Source organism: Mytilus edulis, chromosome 2, assembly GCF_963676685.1.
Source record: "Mytilus edulis chromosome 2, xbMytEdul2.2, whole genome shotgun sequence".
In the NCBI taxonomy this organism is placed as follows: domain Eukaryota; kingdom Metazoa; phylum Mollusca; class Bivalvia; order Mytilida; family Mytilidae; genus Mytilus; species Mytilus edulis.
The window spans coordinates 66,162,508-66,182,285 of record NC_092345.1 but is presented as its reverse complement, the minus strand read 5'-3'; the positions used below and the strand labels follow the sequence as shown (position 1 = coordinate 66,182,285).

The 19,778-nt window shown below is 32.0% G+C and overlaps 1 protein-coding gene across 4 annotated transcripts in view; it reads left to right on the top strand.

Annotated features, from left to right (window-relative positions):
• LOC139512707 (uncharacterized protein DDB_G0287625-like) overlaps positions 1 to 19,778 on the top strand; it is a 71,811-nt gene that overhangs the window by 12,535 nt on the left and 39,498 nt on the right. Inside the window, exon 1 of one of the 4 annotated variants that reach the window (XM_071300564.1) lies at positions 5,463 to 6,080. The exons of 2 other annotated variants lie outside the window; for them this stretch is intronic. The gene's annotated coding sequence lies outside the window, so the exon portion shown is untranslated. Of the gene's footprint in view, positions 1 to 5,462; positions 6,081 to 19,637; positions 19,743 to 19,778 lie in introns of those variants that run through there. One more of the 4 variants, XM_071300566.1, reaches the window with a different exon arrangement.

Sequence of the window (19,778 nt, the reverse complement as noted above, 5' to 3'; positions counted from 1 at the left end):
AGACATTTCAGCGTGTGCACTCTTGTTTAACAAACTTAAAATCAGTGAATTTGCTTCTTGAAATGATTCTAAACTGCAGAACTATTCGTCGCCGAACATGTTCACTATAGGGTAACTATAAAATAATTTTAGAAGTTATTATAATGTAATTTTTGGATAATTGAAAAACCTTCAATATGCCGCCATTTTCCGTCAAATACGTCCCATATTCACGTTCCATCCTGATGTCATAGAAACGTTTTAATGACTCAAAATACTTTTAATACTTCAAGTACATTCTATTGTTCCTGTACATATTCAATTTTATTCACGAATATATGTGTTTTAAGAAAAATAATCCACAAGTTCTTACCTTCGTGTAGCCGCCGCTTTACAAGTTGTTCCTGACTTGTACGTTTCACCTCCAGGCAAAATCGATGACGTAATACGCAGGAAATTAGGTGGTTTCCCTAGCCACACGTACACGCTCACGTACAAGTTCCGATGCTAAACCTCTCTATTAAGCTGATAAGAGGTTTTATTATGAAACTTCTTTCTCATATTTTCATGTTTACATTTGTAAATATTTAACTTTTTCATTGCTATTCATTGCACTTAGTTTCTGTGCTCTTGGGGTAGGGAGAAAACTATTATTTTTCATTGGTTGAAGATAGAGGTATTTCAGCCATGAAATATGACTAATATAAATCCAGACACTGTTTAAGGGAGGCAAATCCAGTTGACCTATACATACTTGGGAATCTTGACCAGATTCTTCCAGTTCCAATAAATAGCCATTTATAATAATTATCACATCCTTTGAAAATATTAAGAGTGTATTGATCTCAATACCTATATGTTTCTGATAGAAATTTTTAATAAATGTGTGCAACTGGTTTCACAGAATTAACAATTGTTTTTACTCAAAGAGGTGAAGATTACAACTTTCAAAATGTTTATTCAGTATAAGTACTAAAAACGCAGTACTCTGTACCATGGCACAACTTGTATTCTTAATGTACAAACTACACAAAAATGTTATTTAATCAGCTGGTGCATGTATCAATATGTATTAAAAGCTCCAGTTCACAGTTAAACTTCACATTTCATACTTTGTGAATTCAACTTTTCTTAGACTTTCATTCACCCTTTCAAATAGCCCAGTGAAGCTTACCCAAGGAAAAAATATGGTATTTTATAGAACCAGTATGGGGGCAGAGTTCATTATTTCATTCCAACACAAGAGGGGATTTAAGTTACATACAAAAATTACTTTGAAACAACAATTGCCAAATAATAAGCATATAGTTTAAATGTTTAATAAGTTTTATAATGACTTCATGACTTTCATTTAGATGATAATGCCTTTCCACCTTGTGTAATTGTTGTTTGTTTTAACTTTCTCTGTCAATATTGATTGATAACACTCTTTGCATGAAGGGTTACACCCACAAACAAAAACATATCTGACATTCAAAATATACACATGCTCGAAGGCTCATTTTCAGATTTGTTTCTAACCTGAGCAATGGTTGACCATGTGCATACTTGTTGTAACCCTGTGTTAATAACATTTTTGTCAATGTTGGCACTGATTAATAAATAATGTTTGTACAGTGTAATGGTATAATAGTGGATGATCATTGAGAAGTGTAAACAATGAATTAGATTAGCATCTAGTGTAGAAGAAAATTGTTGCTTGAATAATTATTGTTAGAATCAAATGGGCTCTAAATATCATTGTGTATAATTCAACCAAAAATATTCTTCAGCATGCACGTCTTCTCGAGGATTAAATGAGCATATGTGTCAATTAGAGATATTATAAGTTATATGGTTCGCTACTGACCCCATACGGATCCATAGAGGCAGCTATCAGGGTTAGTAAAATTCATAGGGGCTGAGGCCGGAGGCCAAATCCCCTATGGATTTTATTCACCCTCTATTGTCCGTAGGGGGTCAGTAGTTAACCGTATAACGAATTTATCGCACGCTGGACTTTTTCTGCTGCGTTATGTTGAAAAATAAACAATGAAACGCAACAACATTGATAGATGATGTCACCATTAATGCGTCATGTCAACCCCCTATGAAATCTACTAACCCCATACGGTCTCATAGGGGGTCACCACATGACGGAATTAAACCAATCACAACGTGATATTTTACCCGCGGTGCGATAAAGTAAAATATTAGTAATGAAACTGATATATCTTTCCTAAATGTGAGAATATTAATGTACAGTTGAACTCAACAATCATCAATGTTACTTAAAGTATCTTTAAAAAATTAATAGAAAAATTTCACATTTATCTCTAATTATCTGTTTGAATTGCAGTATTTTTATCAAGGAATCCATATTTCATTTTCATAGCAGTAATGTGTTATCCTAAACTCCATGCACGACATTGGGTATCCTAAATTCCATGCATGACATTGGGTTATCCAAAACTCCATGCACGACATTGGGTTATCCTAAACTCCATGCACGTCATTGCGTTTTCCTAAACTCCATGCACGACATTGGGTTATCCTAAACTCCATGCACAACATTGGGTTATCCCAAACTCCATGCACGACATTGGGTTATCCTAAACTCCATGCATGACATTGGGTTATCCTAAACTCCATGGAGGACATTTGGTTATCCTAAACTCCATGCACAACATTAAGTGATATATATATCCTAAACTCCATGCACAACATTGGGTTATCCTGAACTTCTTGCACGACATTGGGTTATCCTAAACTCCACGGATGAACTTGAGTTATCCTAAACTCCATGCACGTTACTGCATTTTCCTAAACTCCATGCACGTTATTGCGTTTTCCTAAACTCCATGCATGAACTTGAGTTATCCTAAACCCAATGCACTACAGTATTTTATCCTAAACTCCATTCAGGACATTGTGTTATTCTTAACTCCATGCATGACATTGGGTTATCCTAAACACTATGCACGACATTGTGTTATCCTAAACTCCATGCACGACATTGTGTTATCTTAAACTCCATGCGCGACATTGTGTTATCCTAAACTCCATGCACGACATTGTGTTATCCTAAACTCCATGCACGACATTGTGTTATCCTAAACTCCATGCACGACATTGTGTTATCCTAAACTCCATGCACGACATTGTGTTATCTTAAACTCCATGCACGACATTGTGTTATCCTAAACTCCATGCACGACATTGTGTTATCCTAAACTCCATGCACGACATTCTGTTATCTTAAACTCCATGCACGACATTGTGTTATCCTACACTCCATGCACACCATTGTGTTATCCTACACTTAATGGACAACATTGCATTACCGCCTTACCCGCTGGGTATCCTTAACTCCATGTATGATATTGTGTTATCCTAAACTCCATGTACAATATTGTGTTATCCTAAACTTCATGGATGACATTGTTTTATGCTAAACCAATAGCAGAGAGTGCACTCTTCCTCTAGAAGTCATGTTTTAAGGTTTTCTGATGTTGTATGGTATGTACTTTTTTCTGTCTTCAGTCCGTTCTTAAACAGATAAGTTTTGGTGTACAGATAGAAGTTTGGGTATAAATGCAAATGTTTCTGAAAAAATATATAAGCACAACATGTACTGCTTACTTTAAAAAGTCAAAACAAGAATCATGTCATTTAGGACAGTACATTGACCTAAGATATCATGATAAAATATACATACCAGTAATTAGTCTTTATTAGTTGTTTCATGTTTTATCTCACAAAACATGTTTAACCCTGTGGCTTTTTTGAGCAGATCACAAGTCAGGAACCGCTAGCCTTTGTTCGCCTTGTCATATGTGATTTTGTCTTAATTCGCCTCTTCTTGTAAGAATTTTTGCTGTGTTGAAGACCCATTGCTTTTTTTAGGTTGTTTCATTTGACACATTTTCTATTTCCATTGTTGAAGACCCATTGCTTTCTCTAGGCTGTTTCATTTTACACATTCTCTATTTCCATTGTTGAAGACCCATTGCTTTCTTTAGGCTGTTTTATTTTACACATTCTCTATTTCCATTGTTGAAGACCCATTGCTTTCTTTAGGCTGTTTCATTTTACACATTCTCTATTTCCATTGTTGAAGACCCATTGCTTTCTCTAGGCTGTATCATTTTACACATTCTCTATTTCCATTGTTGAAGACCCATTGCTTTCTCTAGGCTGTTTCATTTGACACATTCTCTATTTCCATTTCCTATTCTATATTAAAAATAATTTTTCATTAGCCAGATCAGTTTGTCATGGTCACACAAGAAAATACAATTTATGCATTTATCTGGGATTAAATTAAGTAGATCATTCATGTTCTGTGTATGGCAGTATGCTAATAATTTCTACAGAAGAATAAGAAATGAATATCATCCTCAAACTTATTTTATCGAACATTTAGTACAAATGATATGGTTCTGGCTTGGTATGCCTATATACATTCCTTGTTCTATCAATATTTCAATATTGAATTATCAGAGATTTTGTAATGTTAACTTTTAATTGAGATAAGATGGTTTTGCATACCAGTACTTATTTTTAGTTTCCCCTGTAAACATTCAAAAAAATTCTTTGTCCTCTCACTTAAGTCATGAATGTGTCTATAATTACTAAGGACAAGTATTTACTTTTCTGCATTGGCTAGAGTTATAGGGGGAGGGTTGAGATCTCACAAGCTTGTTTAACCCCGCCACATTTTTGTGCCTGTCCCAAGTCAGGAGCCTCTGGCCTTTGTTAGTCTTGTATTATTTTAACTTTTAGTTTCTTGTGTATAAATTGGAGTTTAGTATGGTGTTCATTATCACTGAACCAGTATATATTTGTTTAGGGGCTAGCTGAAGGACGCCTCCGGGTGCGACAATTTCTCGTTGCATTGAAGACCTGTTGGTGACCTTCTGCTGTTGTCTGCTCTATGGTCGGGTTGTTGTCTCTTTGGCACATTCCGCATTTCCATTCTCAATTTTACACATGTTTAGTATATTCTATTTTTATTGCTGATATTCAAAAATATGATATATACTTCTATTAAACTGAATTGACAATTTTAGCTAGTTACAAGTATTTTTCTGTCATCATTTAAAAGTTTGACAAATACTGCTTCAAAATAAATAGTGAACTTTTTTGATGTACTTAACAGTTTCTTAGAAAAAATCAAATAAGAAAGAAACTTTGTCAAAATGTGACATGTGTATGGTCTACCCCTATTATATAACAGATGGGAAATAGTGGGAGTTAATTGATAATAAGTCCATAAATGTTAAACAGCTCAGGTAGAAAGACTTTATTCTCTCCCTAAGGTGAATGGCTAGATGTTAAAATTAATTTTAGCCTGAACACATTAATCAACTATCAATACTGGTTAAATGTTCCAGTGTCCATTCATTAAAGTAACCCTACTGAGAAGATAATAGGATAATCTCAGTTCTGTATTGTCGTTCCCCATGGGAGTCCCCATTTGAATTATTAACATTCTTATTTTCTCAACAGCTGGCTAAAGGTATTGATCTCTCTCTTGTGCAGTCTATTTTATTCATTATATATACATGTTACAATTTCTGCACAGTAAAGTATTAAATGGATATAGAGAAGATACAATTTTGACAGTTTTTCTTGTCAGAATTTACCTTCATTAAATTATCCTAGTGTAAATTGCGTTAGTGAGAGCTCTTCATCTCTTTGCCAAATAAATTTGCCTTGCAGCATCTGGAGCCAAATAATTACTTGAAGACTCATCAGCAGCGCATCTTCACAAAAAATATATTGCGATTAATAATTGGTGATTTGTATAGCTGATGTGTATTTGATTTTCCGACCAAAACATATATTATTGCATTGATTTGATCAGTGATGGATACTCTATCTTAACACAATTTTTAGAAGGATAATTATACAGTTTATTTTTTAAAGCTTGGATACATTTACACCTGTTTATCGAATTAAATCATTCTGTATGATTGGATTTTAGTGAATTGCCATATTTTTTCATCGATCAGCTTATAGAGTACAAACACATACAGATACAATAAGCCTTTTGTGGAAATATTGATATCGAATATAAAATGGATATTATACTGCAAAGCAAACATTTACTTCCCAAGGTTAGTATTCTGTTACCATGGTTTTTCAAACATATAATTGTTGATTTTTAAATCAAATGGGTTAATGAATTTAAATAGAAAAAAACGAATACATGCTGATGTATTTTTTGTACAGGTATCATCATTATCTATGTATTGTAGCGATATCTGCATTTTTGAAGGTAGCTAACTTTCTGAGTTAATATACAATGCAATATTGATAGGCTCTTAACAAGTGAGAATTGGATATCACTCGATATCTACTTGAGTTATCTAATTTCAATATGATAATAAACAAGCCTTCCAATGAGTTTAGATTACTATTTTATTTAAATTAAATAATGTGATTGCATTGTGATAAGAGAAATAACTCTTTATGCAAGAAATAAATATCAGGCCACAACCATAAGAGAATATTGGCATTTACAAAACTTTCAGTGTCTGGTCTCCAAGAAAGATAACATATATTTTTAGCCAAAATGTTGCCCGTCAGCCTTTGTTTTATATGATGAATGTTGTAAAGACAAGTATCAGGGGAGGGTCTGTGTTCGCTTACTGAATATTGTTTTTGTCAGATTATTGGAACTATACCAGAGGGGACAATTTCTTTATATTAGAAGATCTTGATAGTCTCTTGGCCAAAGGTGACAGTCTAATTTAGAACTGCTATATATAGGATATTGAATGTTTCGAAATTGTTAGATTTTTAAAGAGAGTATGAGATATTTATCAAGGAGATAGCAACTAAGCAACAGGATAGAAAAAAAGAAATCAATACAGAAAATAATTGTCATTTGAATAGTACATCCAATATTTCAAACCTTGAACTATCAGTTGTTAAAACAACTTTATCATTTGTTCTCTGATGGATTGTTGTCTCTTTGGCATTCATATTGCAGCTGCTTTACCATACTCATCTTAGATGTAACAATGTTGTGAAAAATATTTCTTGTTTCTTGTTTTATATAGATTAGACCTTTGGTTTTCCGTTGAATAGTTTTGCACTAGTAATTTTTTGGGCCCATTATAGCTTGCTGTTCGGTGTGAGCCAAGGCTTAGTGTTGAAGGCTGTACCTTGAGCTATAATGGTTTACATTTATAAATTGTTACTTGAATGGAGAGTTGTCTCATTGGCACTCATAGAATCACATCTTCCTATATCTATATGATGTACACATCAGTGTTGTGATCGATCTTTTCATTCTAAATCAACCTTCAAATTTTCAAACATGGAAGACTCATAACTGTTCTTTTCTGTCTTTTGCCAACAAAACAGAACTGAATTAAATTCTGATGCCTGGTCATACTCACTCATTTCTACATAATTTTACCCTTCCCTTTTAACATTTGCAAGATATTCTTAGTCTAGTATGTTTATCAGATATTGCAATACAGGCCCATCCCAGTAATAGTTTCCTTTCTATTTCTTAAGTCAGCACTTTACAGAAGGAAAGATTTATTCATAAAGTCAAGCATCCTTAAGACAGTCTATCAGTCAAGTAATTATGTTGCTGTTACATCAAGTAAAAAGTGAACAAGTTTAATTATTTCATCATTTCTATGCATCTGTGCGTTTCATCATATATTTGAAAATCAATTTGCAAACTCAGTCAAAAGGATTGTGGGTATTTTGGTTTGTTTTTCATACAGCTATCCTAAAATAATGATTAGGACATGCCCTTGTCCCTTGAAAATATTTTCTGGAATTAACTAGATTCAGAAAAGAAGAATTGTTTAGGACAAGACCTTCCCCTGTAATTTTAAAATTATTCACTTTGTTTCTGTGTTCTTTAAATTTCTCTTAAGATTTGATTATTTCAAGTAAAATTGTAAAATAATTTGCCTATTTTGGTGTGCTTGTGGACAATACTCAATAGTGCTGTAGTTATATAGTCTTCCAACATTTTGCCATTCATTCCATTTTCCTATTGTCCTTAGTATTTTGTAAAATGTAAATATAAAGGATCAGGCTCAATTTTTCACCCATTTTGTTCAAATACTGGTGTCATCTTTTACTACAGATAAGATAAGAGATAAGATATTTTATTTTCCAATTATGGGCCCCAAAGGGCATAAATATTACAACATCAATAATTTTTTCATAATACAATACAAACAATGAGATAAAAAAAAAGTTAAACGAGAACTATTTAAGTTCTTAAAGAATACGTAGATAAAGAATCTATAGTATGTTTTTTTTTTAATACTAATGCATTTTATTGCAAGTGTGGTTGATATAGATAACAAACAAGCAGCCCAAAAAGAAAAAAAGAAAAATAGATATCCACATATGTATAGTACACAAAAAGTTGGATCAATTAAATATATAATAATTAGCCAAAAAGAAAGTAGAAATTAAACATGTCAATGACTCATCCTGTGTCAGCAGCAAATAGGAAAGCATTATGGTTTCCTAAAGGCAGGTGACACCAGGGGGCGATACCTTATGGGCCATAGGCATGTAAATTGTGTGTAAATGTCTCTTTCCTACCTGTATCAAAAGCAAACAAGGAAGCATCATAGGTAACTTGAATGCAGTTGATACCAGGGGACGATGCCTCAAGGATATAAGAGAACATTTGAATAAATAATATATCTTAACAATTATTTTTTTTTTTTTAATCGGCTAGTATGTTTGTGATATTCAGATGAATATAATTTTCTATGTCCAATCAAATGTATATACACACATAGATTTCCTTTAACTAATCTTCACTAAGGAAGATGTTTGTATATAAAATTACATATTATTTTAAGTAACTCAACATTTTCTACACTAAATAACCAGATAATTTTGCTTTGACTGTTCATATGATTAAAATAAGAATTATATTGTGCAATACTAGCTAACATACAATTTCTATCATCCTCAAATTTGTTACAATCAAATAGAAAATGAGCCTCATCTTCGACAGTATTGGAAGAACATTTATTACATATTCTGTTAATTCGGGGAATACCCTGATATCTACCTAATTCTATTTGTAATCTATGAGAAGATACACGTAATTTAGTAAAACTTCTTCTAAGTTCAAAATTCTTGATCAATGTTAGATATTTTTCAAAACCAAAATTTGTTTTATATAAAAGGTAGGTTTTCAGTTTACTGTCTGAAAATTTATCTATTTGTTTTTTCCAACAGCTAATAAACAATATTGATAGCTTGGTTTGTATATATTTCTTAAATTTGTATAAGGATTCACAAAATGGAGCATTTATGGCATTTGTATAGTCAATACCAAGTATTTTAAAAACAACATTTATTGAACCATACCATGATGTTATATTCATGTGATGTAGTGTCTTTGATTGTGTATATGCCTCTTTTAATAGAGGAAAATTATTACCTAAATTCTCTAATCTATACCAGTACAATAACATTCCTTTTATAATATTAAAATATATTGGAAATCTTCCAAGTTCAGATAACACTGCAGCATTTGTTGTTTTCTTGTGTACCCCAAGTATAAATTTACTAAATTTTATATGAAGTTTCTCACAGGGTAAACCTGAATACAATTTTTCAAAAGATATATCTTCCTTCTTACATTTAGAGGAAAGAGAATTAAACATCCCCCATATTTCGCTACCATATAATAAAATAGGTTTTACAGTGTGGTCAAAAACATGAATACTTGTTTTTACATCAGGATTAAGTGATAAAAGATCTTTCCTTAATTTGAAATGAGCTTTCAGGGATTTTTTGTATAGTTCATTTTGAGCATAACTGAATGAACCAGATGAGCTTAAATATAAACCTAGGTATTTGTATTTTGAAACACATTCCAGATTTATATTCTGAAATGTGAATATCTGTTTTACATGTCTGCCTGCCTTGTTGAAAATCAGCACCTTTGTCTTATTAGTATTCACATTGAGACACCAATCTTTGCAAAATTTATCAAGCATTCCCAGCTTTTCTCGTAGTCCTTCAGCTGATGTAGATAATAAAACAATATCATCAGCATACATTAAACAATGTAGATCTTTGTCATTGACATTAACTGGGTCTCTAGTATCTGACAAATATCTGGGCAAATCATTTATGAATATCTTGAATAAATTCGGACTGAGGTTGTCACCTTGTTTGACTCCAATATCTAATGGGAAAAAATCACTTACTTGATTTTGAATTTTGACACATGATTTGCTACATGTATAATCAGAACATGTAAATGCCAATGAGTTTTCCCATATACCCAGGAGTAAAGACTATTTAGATGTAATGGCTAATTAACACTACTTAATTATCACAGTATGTGTGAATAATTAGATTGTAGGTATGATACTTATACATTATGATTAGGTACTGTAATAGTGTAGGAGTGAGAGAGGAGGAAATGGAGCCAGATTCAAGGTTTGTTTGCTAAAACATGTATAACAAAATATTTTTGACATTTGATTAAGGAACTTGCATAAATGCTTCTTGAAATTTGTGTCTCAGGTTGATAATAAGCATCTTGGGTCTTTAAAATTTAGAATAATTAGGTCTTTCCACTTTTCCGTGGAAAGACCTATTGGTTTTCTTCTGATTAGGTCTTTCCACTTTTCTGTGGAAAGACCTATTGTTTTTCTTCTGATTATTTTTTTTTTTTTTTTTTTTTCTTCCGCCTAATTTTGTTCTTGCGATAAACATTTGTTTCGCAATATGTCGCTTAGATATTTGGTATATGATATCGAACAGTTTATGCGCTTTTGAAATTTACCCTGCGTAAACGAATACTTTTCTTTGTAGGAGTTATCTCCCCAAACACTGTTTTCCTTGTTAGCGCATCTCCTTCGCAACCGTAAAAGATTATGACAAATTTATTTTACAAAATTGCTCGTTATATCCTTCGCATGATTTGTCCTATTTTGACCGAAGCAATATGACCGCTCCATATGAGAGTTATTTCCCCTTATGCATCTGATATAAGTGATATGAATTTCTATCTTATAAATCATAAGTGATAGAGACCTAGGATCTTTTGATTTGAGGTCCTTGGTCCCAAAAAATGAAAATTAGGTCAAGGTCAAAGGTCAAGGTCATATTCTAATATTTGAATTTGGCTTATTTTCACTTATATCCAAAGACTGTATAAGATATCAACAAATTATTTTTACTAAATTGTTAGTTGCGACATGTCGTAAGATGTAAATTTTGATTGCAAGCGTACGTTGAATGTAAAAGGGAGTTTTCTCCCCTCTTGTATTTAAAAATACGCGTTTGATGATATAACTCATTAACTAAATATAATTAAGACCTATGGTCTTTTGATTTGAGGTCCTTGGTTTATGACCTTGAAATTGATCTCAAGGTCATAGCTTAATTTGACATTCTAGATTTTGACCTTTGCTTTTATTCTATATGTATACATGATAAAGATATACAACTTTTAGAAAAAGGTATCAAACCATTTAACCTTGAAAAAAAAACAACCGGAAGTGACCTTTTGTAAACCGGAAGTAGATATTTTTTTGTACTTTATTAATATAAAAGTATATAGAACCATATATTTTTGGAATCAGTGTCAAGTAAATATTCAAATATAACCGGAAGTAACATTTTTCAAACCGGAAGTAACAAATTATCTCCCTTGATTAAAAAAAATGTATGGAAACAATATATATTTTTGGAATCAGCTTACTAGGAGCTATCATTTGACGATTGAAATGACATTTTAAACTTAGTTTCACAACTTTTCATATCAAAATACATTGTTTTGATGGAAAGACCTTCAATTGTTCTCTGAACAATTGGTTTTTAATTATTATTATTTTTTTTCTTCCGCCAACTTTTTGTTCCTTCGCAATTTTTTGGTTTCGCAAGATGTCGCTTAGATATATGGTAAATGATATCGAGCAATTAATACGCTTTTGAAACTGACACCGCGTAACCAAAATCTTTTCAATGTAAGAGTTATCTCCCCGAACACTGTTTTTCTTGTGATCGCTTAATATTCGCAACCGTATAAGAAACCGACAAATTTATTTTACCATATTGCTCGTTATATCCTCAGGATGATTTGATTTGTTTTGACCGAAGCTATCCGGAGACTCCATATGAGAGTTATTTCCCCTTTTATATTTGATATAAGTGATATGCATTTTTAACTGGAAAACCATAAGTGTTAGAGGCCTAGGGTCTTTTGTTTTGAGGTCCTTGGTCTAAAAAATTGAAAATGAGGTCAAGGTCAAAGGTCAAGGTCATGATCAAAATTTTGATTTTGGCTTGTTATCTCTTATTTTCAGAAATCATATAAGATATTGACAAAATAATTTCATAAAATTGTTAGTTACGACATGTAGTAACACATTAATTTTAGTCGAAAGGGTACGTAGACATTTGACGTGAGTTTTCCCCCTTTTTATATCTAATATCATATGTATGGTAATATAACTCATAAACAATATAAAGTAGAGGACTAAAGTCTTTTGATTTGAGGTCCTTGGTTGATGACCTTGAAATTGAGCTCAAGGTCATTGGCAAAATTAACGTTCTAGATTTTGACCTTTGCTTTTACCTCATATGTATACATGATAAAGACATGGGACTTTTTGCAATAGGTTGCAAGCAATGTGACCTTGTAAAAGCCAACCGGAAGTGACCTTTTGTTTACCGGAAGTAGCTATTTTTTGTTCTAAATAAATGTAAAAGTATATAGAACCATATATTTTTGGAATCAGTGTCAATTAAACTATCAAACTATACCGGAAATAACGTCGTTTGAACCGGAAGTTAACAATTATCTCCCTTATCTATATCTTTTTCCATAGAAACCATACATTTTTGGAATCAACGTTCAATAAGCTGTCATTTGACGGTTCAATTGACATTTAAAACCAAATTTTTAATATTTTCATATAAAAAAAGATCCTTACTGGTGGAAAGACCATCAATGGTTCTCTGAACAATTGGTTTTTAATTATATTAGTAGTCTTGATAGGAAAATAATTTATAGTTGAATAATAAATTTGCTGTGCTGTTTTTGGTAGAATGTTGGCTTCTAAAGAGGACAGGGCCTCAGTGGCCAAGTGGTCTATATTAGTATGTAGTTCTACTACTGTAATCACTAACTTGTCAACAATAAGGTTGCGAGTTTGAACCCTACTTGTCCGGGTGCACTCGACTCCAATCTAAATTGACTAGGATTTTCAGTTTTGCTATCGAATGTCGATGGTATTCTCTGGGCACTCAGGCTTCCTCCACCAATAAAAACAGGCCACCATGAAATAGCCCAAAAGTGGTCTTAAAACCCCAACAATCAATCAAAAGAGGACAGAGTCAATGTTAGCATTAGACGCAGTTATTGGTCTTTGTTGTAACAGCTTGGATGGATGATAGTTGATAACATATTTTTTTGTTTATCGATAAATGATAAACTCTTGAAGAATGAATTATCAGTTTGTCTTACAAAAAAGTTGAAATGCCTATAAACACAACTCAAAATGCATTTGTTGAGATGTATACTATCAAGGGTAATATCTGAAAGATATTTATAAGAAATCAGCTTATTTTTTAAGAAGCTGTTTAATACAATAAGTTAACAATCTCACTTAAATGTATCAAAATCCCATGCTGCTAGATAAAATATTCAAAATTGATCCTTATAATAAGTTTGTGTACAAAAAGCATTAAATGTACTTTGATTTATTCTCTGTTCTTTTCATACATCCCACTATATTGAATTATACAGAGAAAAGTTTATAATGTGTATCCTATACTGAATCACCTGAGAGATCAATATCAGCCTGAAGGTCAAAGGGCCCGATAGAGGGGATATTGATCTATGGTTCATGCACTTATGTACAGCATACCATCCACATTTTACAACGGTTGGAGCATCTTCCATTTATCTTCACTTTGGCACATTAATAAACATTTATAAATGAGTTTTTCTCTTCTGAGTGCTGCTTTATCATCTCTCTTTTGGCCAATTCATTTATCATAAATAACAAATGCTTTTCTCTGTCTACTAGAATTGTTTCTCTGATTTTGAACATTATTTCTAACATAAATACTTGAAATGCCTATTAGGTTATCTAACTGTTCGTTTTGCTTCAGAACTTTGCCCTGTTCTTTAATTACCATATATCATTTTCATAAATATGCAGAATTTTTACTCAGTTAGACATCTAACTACAAAATTACCCCTTTGCATTCATTAGGCTACAAACAATGAACACATTCTTAGGTCCAAACCATGAACAAAATCTGACATGAAAATATGGTAGTTAAGAGTTTGTTGATATCAATGCAGCTGTGTAAGTCAATTATAACACAGATGTAAGCCTAAACAACATTTAGCCAATACTTCTTCTTAATACCATTTCAAGGGTCATCATGTACTTTCAGCTAGTTGAGATCTTTAGCTCCAATGTGTATAAAGGCCTCATTGTGACTTTGAGATGAAGAGCAGCAATACATATGTACTACCGTATTCGACCGTGTATTGTCCGCATTTGTGTATAGTCCGCATCCCCTCTTAAAAAAAAAAAAAATAACAAAGAGTAGTTAAGAATACAGTTAGATTATTTATTTTATTTCTAAATAATACAAAGAGTTGTCAAAAATACATTGTAACATTGACAACACATGATGTTTCTGTTTACTTGGCCAAACCTCGTTCAACATCATATCCCAACCCTGGAAAAAAATGTCATGAAATCCTATAGTACTGCATAGTCCGCACCCCTTCCATCAATTTCATTCCCAGGGTAAAAAACCGCGGACTATACACTCCTTTCTACGGTAGCTATGTTCCTTTACATTTGGTTTTGTCAAGTGTCTGTTCATTGGGATTTTGTCTGCAGAACTTTAAAACATCATCTCTTTTCTTTTCCTTTTAATTTGTTTGATGCTTTAAGAAATATAAACAAATAATCTACTCATGCTAATGAATCTTCTTAAGAATAACCATAAATGTTTTCAATTTCTGTAAAACAGAAAATTTTTGTAGCCAATAAATAGTTTATACAAGATCTTTTTCTGTAAATCCAGGCTATTATAGGTTTACTGTTGGTACTCAACTAAAATTTGATCTGACTATAAGTTGATGTCCTTTTTGTTGTTAAATTTGAAGATTAACTGTCTTGACCCTCCTATAAGTCATTCGAAATTGGAAGGTTTATTTTGGCAGTAGACAGTTACTGATTATCAGTAATATAAAGAATTACATTCAATTTGAGTCCCTGGTACTGTGTATTTATCAGAGATTCTAATTGTCATTTATTTTTAGAGGATAGTGGTTGATGTTTGATTAAAGTTATTATTTTGGAAATGCTTGCATGCTTCCTACAGACAAATAAACTAAGATTTAACAGAATTTTTATTTTGATGATGAGAATTTGGCTTGATATCAGGATATTCTAATTATGTCATACTCTATCTTATGGAATGCTACATTTTGCAATAAAAATTCGACCAGGGGTTGGTAATTATCCTCAGAAGATTTTCATGCTAGAAATAACTTGTGTATATTAATTCGAGACTTGAAATTTTTATGTTTACAATTTCAGTAAAGTATTGTGAAAAAATGCATTATTTAGGGAAACCACTTTCTTAAATATTTAAATTTAAAACACCCTTTCCAAATATAGAACAGTAAGGTATATTGATAACTGTTTTGACCTGAGGTCATATAGATTTAATTATCAGTTAATTGTCTGTACTATTATCACAAATATTTAGGGAAGTGCTATTTTGCAGGTTGCGGGTTGCGGGTTGCAGGTTGCGGGTCGCAGGTTGAAGTTTGCAGGTTGCAGGTCACACATAAATATATGTATGAAAATACATGTATAAAATCTACCCCATGACTAAAAAATTAAAAATCATTTCTAACAGAACACATCCTGTAGTAATAAAGCTTAAAAGTAGGGTAGAAGTTTTTGGTCAGTTATCAGATGTCAGTTTTTGATTTGGTCATTTCATTATAATTCAAATTCAATAATCATAAGTTTAATACACATACATGTATCTTTTGATGCTTATCATTCTGCTCAATTGCTATTAATAGTTCTAAACATTGATTCTAATTAAAGTGAAAGCAATGAAAACTTATTTACATAGGCTGAACAGGTTCTATAGAACACATTAATCTGTCTTAATATAGTTACATAAACAATTAAATTCCTTTCAGTGGACATTTAACATCTTTGAGGCTAATATTGTGAAATTATTAGGTTTAAATACATTTTTTAATTGTATATGCCCTTTCTTGCATGAACATAATTTAGTGCAAAAATCAAACAATAACTTGCTTCCTTTGGCAGTCAGTTTTATTATGTAAAGACGCATTAAAATAAAAATTAAGACATTACAGAGACGCTTGAAAGTCAACATAAAGTTGCAGACCCTGCCAAAATAATTGAAAAGGGTAATTATTCTTATTTCTGCTATTTTTACTTTCTTTTCTCTTTTTTTTTTGGGGGGGGGGTGTACTTGAGCCAGTTCCACTACAATTGTCCATTTACAATTTGACTATTGATTGAGAAGTAAATATAGTATTTATTATTTTCAAAAAGAGAATCCTTTGAGTATATAAAGGTGTACATGTATGTATGGTTAAGGCTGATTTTGGCCTAATTAAATTTCATGTGAAAGATTTGAACTGATTGAGTCAATTAAGACCCTCAAATTCAAGCTTCAATCGGAAAAATCAATCAAATATGCCATACTATGTCACTTTTCAGATGTTTCACTCTCAATCTTTATAATATGTTATGAACTATCATAAAATACAACTTACATTTAAATATTAAGAAATATAGATTCCACAAATGCAACAAGTGTGTTACGATATTTCTCCACTCCAGACAGTTAATTTTTTTTAATATTTAAATACTTAAATTTAATTGTTGAAAGTGGGCAAAATATTGTAATACACGAGTTATAGTGGTGGAATCTGTTTCTCTAATGATTTTTATCCTTCCTTTTTAACTTGACCTCGACCTCATTTCATGGAACAGTGAACAAGGTTCTGACCTTAGCCTCATTTTTATGGTTCAGTGGTTATAGTAAAGTTTTTGTGTTTTGGTCTATTTTTCTTGTACTGTATGCAATAGGTCTGCTATATTTCATGTATGGAATATTGTAAAATTTACATGTCTAGCCGGCAGGTGTCATCTGACCTTGACCTCATTTTCATGGTTCAGTGGTCAAACTTAAGTTTGGAGTTTTGGTCTTTTTTCTTATACTATATGCAATAGGTCAACTATATTTGGTGTATGGAAATATTTGATGATCTATATGTCAGTCGCGCAGGTTTTATTTGACCATGACCTCATTTTCACGGTTCATTGCTCAGTGTTAAGTTTTTGTGTTTTGGTCTGTTTTTCTTAATTTATAAGTAATAGGTCAACTATATTTGTTGTACGGAAGAATTGTTAGCTGTACATGTCTGTCTGTCTGGCATCGTTCATGTCAATGTTTAGTTTTCTTGGTAAATGTTAAATTTATGTGACAGTTGTAATAAAGCTATATATTTAGGACTATCAACATAATATCAAGGATTAGTAAAGAAGGCGATACATTTTAGCGTGTGCACTCTTGTGCTTTAAATTGGCAGAAATTAACACTTACTGAAAACTAGAGGTTAGTAGAACATATAATCCTGATACAAAAACAACATGCATGAGTACAACACTAGTACACAAATAAGAAGATGTGGTACGAGTGGCCATGAGACAATTCTCCATCCAAGACAATGAAGTTAAAGTAAGCAGTATTATTTTACAATACGGCCTTCAACACAGAACCTTCAAGTTGGCTCAATTTTTCGCCGTGATGAAAATTAGAAGTGTAATTCTTATAAATATACATGTAAATTAATATTTTGACAATACATGAAAGACAGGACCGAATACAGAAATTTTAAAATGGGAAGACATGTCCAAGTAATCCTGGAGGCTCTACAGAGTATTTCAAATGTTTTTCGAAAAATTGAGATTTGTTTTGGCAGAAGGAGCAGCTCTGTTTGATGGTCTATATTTAGTGATTCAAAATTTTTGCTTGTCTTTTGCAATTATCATAGTTTCTCAACTCTCAGTTTCTTTGAAACTTTACTCAAGGACAGCAACAAAAAAAACAGGTATACATGTATATGTTCAGCTCACAGGACATTTTCTAAAAAAAATGATACTTCTTAGGGGCATAACTCTTTTAAATATGTCAACCTTTTTAGAACTTGTCATAGATGTTGCTGATATTAACCTATTATAACCTATCTATAGTTTTATAAAAAAAAATGGCAAGAGTTGTATACGTGGGAGCGATAACAAAAGCCGGATAGACAGACCGGCGAAGAAAGGACTAACTGACGCTCGGTATTTCTATTTCCCCTGCAACATGTTACTAAAACAATGCCTTTCATATCGTATTTATAAGCCAGTAAAAATTTAAAGGAGTATCAAGCGAAAACAAGACAAGAATAGGTAGGACTTTTAAGAAGGACCCTTGCTAAGAATGCAATAGAACTTAGCTAAAAAGAATCCAAAAACACTGTTAATCAAAAATATATACAATGATGTTCATATATATATCTAGTTTAAAGGCAAAAAGTCTTTAATTTACCACTTAAAATTAAAACCGTGTCAAGTGCTTAACATGCATTAGTTAGTGGTGAGAATCTACTGTTTGTTGAAGGTTTTACCCAAATGTTTGTTAAGCTTTCTTTTTTCATACGAAAATGTGTGTATAATATTATATAAACCCATCAAGATATTGTAATTAATGTAAGTTGATAGATTTCTATTTGTAGGTGTGAGTTTATTTACACAAGAATGATGTGTATTGTAATTAAATACCATGCTTTAACATTGATCATAAAATTGTTATAACAAGTGAAGCAAGTAAAATTTTGTAGATTACACCATCCCATGCTTATCCCCTTGTGGCAACCCGCAACCTGCAACCTGCAACCAGCAACCCGCAACCTGCAACCCGCAACCTGCATTTTAGACAATTTCAAATATTTAAGGTATTTTGTTATGAATTCTGTATTGGCATGTAGTAAAATGTTGACATACTAATATTTGAACATATTGTGCCTTATTAAAAACTTTTGAGAGAACAATGGTTTGGGGAGGAGAAATTGAATGTGAAAAAGAGTAATGAAATAGTGGAAAAAGTAGACTTTAAGAAAAAAGATCTTAGATTAATATGAAACATATGGACTGGATACTCTCAGTATCAAAAGATAGAATCCCCCTCCCCAAAAAAGAAAAAGATAATAAAGGATTGATAAGGCATTAGCATAAGCCAGCTTGATGAAGGAAATTTTTTCTCCTTCTACAGTCTGCCATGCAGTCAATTTTCTTCATAATTTGTAGTTTTGTTTATCATCAGAGCACCATTATGATTTAACTCAAAGTTGTGACCTTAACAAAAACTGGAAGCCTGAGGGAATTGAAACTTGTAAAAATTATACCTTTAACTTTTATATGGTGAATTTTAATTTGACTTTTATTTGTATTTGAAATTTGCTTTAAAATTACCACCACATCCCCTGATTAATTTCCATTTTTCCATTTTGTTAGAAGCCGTTATTAAGCAACTGGTTGAGAGAAAAAGTAGAAAATTCAAAAATAAAAAAATCCATAATTTACAGTACGCCCAGGTGTTCACATCTATAGGTAATAATGTAAACATTTGCTGATTCAGTGTAATAGGAGTCATTCACAAAAGACATTTTCTCACAGGAAAAAGTAAGTTTTTCTTCACAGTTTCCATATTTGTTTAAA